This window comes from Carlito syrichta, unplaced genomic scaffold (genome assembly GCF_000164805.1).
Source record: "Carlito syrichta isolate Samal-C Ts95f unplaced genomic scaffold, Tarsius_syrichta-2.0.1 Scaffold288321, whole genome shotgun sequence".
Lineage (NCBI taxonomy): Eukaryota > Metazoa > Chordata > Mammalia > Primates > Tarsiidae > Carlito > Carlito syrichta.
Window position 1 is genome coordinate 94,389 of NW_007232417.1, and position 6,151 is coordinate 100,539.

General features: G+C 36.8%; 1 pseudogene; it reads left to right on the forward strand.

Moving 5' to 3' along the window:
• The first annotated feature begins 2,429 nt into the window (after positions 1 to 2,429).
• LOC103255655 lies at positions 2,430 to 3,308 on the forward strand (annotated as a pseudogene).
• The last annotated feature ends 2,843 nt before the right edge of the window (positions 3,309 to 6,151 follow it).

Consider the following 6,151-nt stretch of genomic DNA (forward strand, 5'->3'; position numbering starts at 1 on the left):
ACTTAATCTTAACTATAAGACTGAGAAGCAATTATTTGGTAAAATTCTGTAGAGAAAGAGAATATGAAAGCTAAGGAAAGGATAATAATTTACATTGTTTAAAATGGTCTTGATTTGAAATAGAAAGAAAGTTACTTCAACTATTTTGAAAGTAAGTGGAGAAATTATAACAAAAAGCAGTATTGCAATGATAAGAGAATGTGTTTGTTAAATGCTTTAAAAGTAAGTACAAGCATCACTTGGTAAGATGATTTAAATAAATTAAATTTAATATTAACTTTGATGATTGATTGGAAATAGCTCAACTTTCCTGATCTTACTTTCTTTAATCCACACAAAAAATTCTGAGTGGAAAATTGTGTGTATTTAATACCCAAACAAATAGAGATAAATGGTCAGCCATTATTAAAACAACAAAAAAATACCAGTGCTTTAGAAAAAAGTTTCTTTAATTTTGTCGAATAGGTATTTTATATCATTCAAGACTGATGTTAGATTTTAAAAGTTTGTTGTAATTGTATATATTTCTGAAATATTTCCTTATTGAGTAACTTTGGGGATTATTTTGGCAATAATACAAATTTGCATGACATGAAGAACAATGGAAAGAATACTTAAACTGAAACTGCTCCAGAACATGGGGACATATTAAGCCTTCTGTGACTTTACTTTCAAGTTGCAAGAAGCATCTCAATTTTCAAAGTACAAAATTATGGGTAATCTAGAAACCCATAAGCAGAATTGTGGGTGGCTGATTAAATCAGCTTGTGTTAAGATCACCACTTTCTAAGTGTGTTCTCTGTATCATAAGCAGAATATGTTAGAATGACACACTTTGGGAAGGCAGTGGGCAAAGTCAGGGGCATTTTGGTGAGTAAAAGCTGACTTACTCCTACGAAACCTGTCCTTTTTCAGCAAGAGAAGTCTCTAGAATGTGGGCACTAAAAGAAGGTGAGGATGTTTATAGTCTATGTTAATCTCTCTCACGAAGTGATAGAAGACATTGGCATGATAGCCTGACACACTGTTGCCAAGAATGCTCGGTTTATATGGCCAAAACAAGGATGTGAGAGAGAACTGAGATGACTGTATACATTAGAACCAGACACTGTTGTCCTACTAAAGGGACAGACCCTTCTCATAGCATACGGCCCCAAATGCAGATACCTGTTTCTATGGCGATGTATATGTCTTTTTCTAAATGCACGTGACTGCATATATGTCTACTGTTTCTACGTATGTAATGGACACAGATGAAAATATATTCCATGAAATAATTAAATGATATTTTGGGTAACTGATCCAATTAGAGAAAAGAGATAGAGCCTGTGTTAATTAATATGTCTCTCAGGGAGTGAAGTGGCTTATGTTCATCACCGTCCTGGTATAAGGACAACAGTTACTCAGTTAAGCTAATATAATTCTCAGGTTGTGATGACATTTAGTAAAAAGTGAAAGGGGAAAACTGTTTTTTGTTTTTGTTTTTTTTCCCATTGACACAAAATATGATTACTTACTGTCCTTATAGAAAGATGTATAATCAGCCTTCTAGTAAGGCTGGCTGGTATGTCTGTCAATTAGATGCAAAAAATGTGAAAAGCATCAATGGGGGGCTCCCTCATCTGTCCATTTCTTGAACTTGTTCCCATAAAAGCCAATTAGTTAATTAAAAGATCTGTCATATGCAAGCTAATGTTGGAAACTTTACCTGGAGTCTATACCCATCAGAAATAAAAATGGGTAGACTTAAAAGATTTTAGGGGCAGAATTTCCACAGACAATTTGGTGCTGCTGCTTCTTTTATTACCTTACTTTTTCCCCCTGCATCAGATTTTTTCTTTCATCTGATTAATTCATTCTGCAAGCACTAACAAAGACTGAGGACAAGAATTTAGAAAATGAAAATATATTTATGATACTTTGGCACGTTAAATTTTTAAGAATATTTCTCTTCTGAGCTTCTTAAGGTATGAGCTGAGTGATTGGAAATATGAAAAATCCTACTTTATTAAAATCCTGGCTTTAGGGCTTTTCTTTTAGATGAAGCACTGCTTAAGTAGAAAGTGTTAATATTGAACTTGATATATCGACTTTGGAACACAATAATTAAAATGGCACCAATCACTTATTAAATGTGTATGTCTACTTGACACCACATTATATCATTGATCCTCAGAACAACTCTACAAGTTCATGCTTTTATTATCTTTTACCTTATATAGGCAAGGGACCGAGGCTTAGAACGTTGAAGTTATTCATCCAAGTTTGCACTGGTGATAGAATGGGTATTTTAGCAATAGCAAACCAATGCAAAATCCACATTCTGAATCACGATGTTACAGTGTTGCCATTCCACCAAAATTTGTAGTTTCATACTGGTTGTGATGGGAAGTGCGTTGATTGACCTCTATTTTCCTGTGAATTGCTGAATGTCATCACAGCACACGCTGAATGTAATGAATGCAGCTGACATCCTTGTTTTTCTGCCTGTAGGTCCCTGGGGAAGGTGTACAGGAGACTGTGGGCCGGGAGGAGTCCAGAGTCGGGCAGTGTGGTGTTTTCATGTTGAAGGGTGGACCAGTCACCTGTCTAACTGTGATGAGAGCAACAGGCCTCCAAAGGAGAGAAGCTGCTTCCGAGTCTGTGACTGGCACAGTGACCTCTTCCAGTGGGAAGTTTCCGACTGGCACCACTGTGTGCTTGTTCCTTACGCCCACGGCGAAGTCAAGCCTCGGACTGCAGAGTGTGTGACCGCTCAGCATGGACTGCAGCACCGGACGGTGCACTGCATTCAGAAGTTGAACAGAACTATGGTTGCAAATGAAATATGTGAACACTTTGCCCCTCCACCCCCGGCAGAGCAAGCTTGCCTCATTCCCTGCCCCCGGGACTGCATTGTGTCTGAGTTCTCACCATGGTCCAAGTGTAGCAAGGGGTGCGGGAAGAAATTGCAGCATAGAACTCGTGCCGTAATTGCTCCCCCGCTCTATGGCGGCTTGCAGTGTCCAAATCTGACTGAGTCCAGAGCCTGTGATGCTCCCATTTCCTGTCCTCTTGGGGAAGAGGAATATACTTTTAGCCTTAAAGTTGGACCATGGAGTAAATGTAGACTGCCTCATCTTAAAGAAATTAACCTAAGCGGAAGAACTGTTCTGGATTTTAGCTCTGATTCAAACGAGCAAGTCACCTTTAGACATCAAAGTTATAAAGCACATCACCATTCCAAGTCCTGGGCCATAGAGATAGGTTATCAAACCCGGCAGGTTTGGTGTACAAGAAGTGATGGACAAAATGCTATGTTAAGGTAGGATGCCTTCGGTGCTTGTATCTTTGATTCACCTACAAAATTTGATAATGCCAGTTTATTAAGCTTCTTTGTGACTTCCTACAAGGGGAAAATTGTAATACGGTTTATGATTTGCGTTTTTACAGGTTTCACTTAGAAAATTTTCACTTTTACATAGAATTTTTATAGTTAGGGCAGGCAGTGCTCAAAATTCTTGTGTGATTTAGAAGTGCAATTATATAGGATAAGTCATATATTTTCTCATTTGTCAAGACAGCAACTAGTATAAAAATAGGTGTTTTGTTACTGCGGTAATGGAAGACTAAATGTTTTTTTGCAATGATAAAATGTGTTTATTCTCAAATTTGGGATATGAAGTGTGTTTATATTTATTGTTCAGGATGTTTTTACTATTAATATTTATTTTTGCAGTTGTTTGCTTACTTTTTTTTTTTTCCACCATTAAGAAGATTCCTTTACATCTAAGTTGTGGATTTTTTTGTATTAGTAATAATACCAAAAAGTTAGTTCAGAAGTGCTTTCTTTGCATTGCTTTGATAAAAAATGTTGCATCAGCAGTAATTAGAGTTACCAGCTTGTAGAATAAATAAACTGTTAAACAGCAATAATTTAGATTTCAAAATTGCTTATAATTGTATTATTTTAAATTTTAATCGAAAACATCATAACATAAATGCATAGAAATGTGTTGAAAGTAGTATTTATTTAAGTTTTCTCCAGAAGACGTTAACTGGAGCATTGGTATATTACTAAGTTTTTTTCAAGTTCAATTGCCTTTCAAAAGTACTTAAATTCCCAAACAATGTAATGCTCGTCTCTAGAATTAATCATTATCATCAGTTGCTGCTTTCTTGGGATCCACAGCTGACTGAGAGACGCCCAGAAGACTACCATTGCTATTTATGAACAAAGTGATGTGATGATTTTTTTCTTCCATTTGATTTCACAAATGAGTATATTTTATCTTTGATGCTTCATTCTGATTTATGCCATAGGCAATTGGCAAGTCCGTTGAAGAGTGATTTGTGGCTTTTTATTGCCTACCTCCGTGAAGCCCAAAAAATTAAACAAATGATTTGTGTGATTTGTTTGAATTTGTATGGGATTCTGTAAAAACATTGTTTTCTTAATATTCCATACTGTATTGCTACAGTGAGCATTGCATAGAATCTTTTCATTTCATTTCATTTTGTTTGCTTGCTTAAGCCATGTTTTTCTTCTTCTTTTTTAAAAAATAGATTTTATTCGTTAGGTCAATTTTTAGTTTTCAGAAATACTAAGTAGAAAGAAGTACAGAGAGTTCCATATGCCCACTCACTGTCCCAACACAGTTTCTCCTGTTACTAACACCTTGCATTAGTGCGATACTTTCTTAGTTTGGGAATGTGTTATGTACTCAGTGTTTGTGCCTTTCCTCCAAATTCATATGTCGAAATTATAACCCCAAATGTGGTGTTTTTAAGAGCCATAGGGCCTTCGGGAGGTAATTAGTTCATGAAGACGCTGTCCTCAGAGATGGGAGTAGTACTCTTATAAGAGGCATGAGAGTTTCCTCTCATTCTCATGTTGACAGGCGAGGAGACAATGTGGAGTTGGCAGTCTGTAACCCACAAGAGAGACCCCACTGGTATCTGGCCATGCTGGGACCCAGGTCTCAGACTACCAACCTCTAAAATACCATATATTGGAGACTTAAACAAGATAAATTTATTTCCACATTTGGAGGCTGAAAAGTCCCAAATCAAGGTATGTGGTGATTTAGTTCTTGTTGAAGTCTCTCTTCCTGGCCTGCTGATGGTCATCTTACTGTGTCCTTGCATGGTGGGAAGGTAAGATAGATAGATAGATAGAGAGAGAGAGAGAGAGAGAGAGAGAGAGAGAGAGACTGACTGCCATGTTTTGTTTTTCTTCATGATCCAAAGTTCTCACCTCTAAATGGGAGGCTTGAGTTTCAACATTTGAATTTGGGGGAACACAATTCAGTCCACAGCAGAAACATTTAGTGTAATTGATGAGCCAATATTGTTACATTATTATTACCTAAAAACCATAGTTTATATTAGGAATCACACTTCATACTATATATTCTATGGATGTGACATGTATAATGATATGTACCCACCATAATAGTATCATACAGAGTAGTTTCACTACCCTAACAGTCCCCTTTGCTCCATCAACTGATCCCACCTCCCTCCCTCAGTACCAATGATCATTGTACTGTCTCCATAGTTTAGCCTTTTAAAAAATGTCAGAGTTAGAATCATACAGTATATAGCCTTTACTGATTGACATCTTTTACTTAGCAATGTGTATTTAAGTTTTTGTTATGGCTGTTTGTAACTTGATAGCTTATGTTTACATCACCGAATAATAGTCCATTATGTGATACTACAGTTTGTTTATACACTCACGTCTTGAAGTACATCTCAGTTGCTTCCAAGTCTCAATATTTATGAATAAAGCTGCTATAAAAATTCATGTGCATATTTCTTGTGAACATAAGTTTTCAGCTCATTTGAGTAAAAAGGAGTGCAATTGCTTTATAACATGGTAAGAATATGTTTAGTTTTGTAGGAAACTGCCAGACTATCTTCTAAAGAGGCTGTACCATTTTGCATCCCCACTAGCAGTGAGTGAAAGTTTCTGCTGCTTTACATTCTCACCAGCATTTAATGTTGTCAGTGTTTTGGATTTTTCCCATTTTATTTTTTATTTATTTATTTTTTTGAGTTGGAATCTCACTCTGTCGCCCAGACTGGAGTGCAGTGACTGCTCCCGGCCACTGCAACCTCGACCTGCTGGGCTCCGGCGATCCTTCCACCTCAGCCTTCCAAGTAGCTG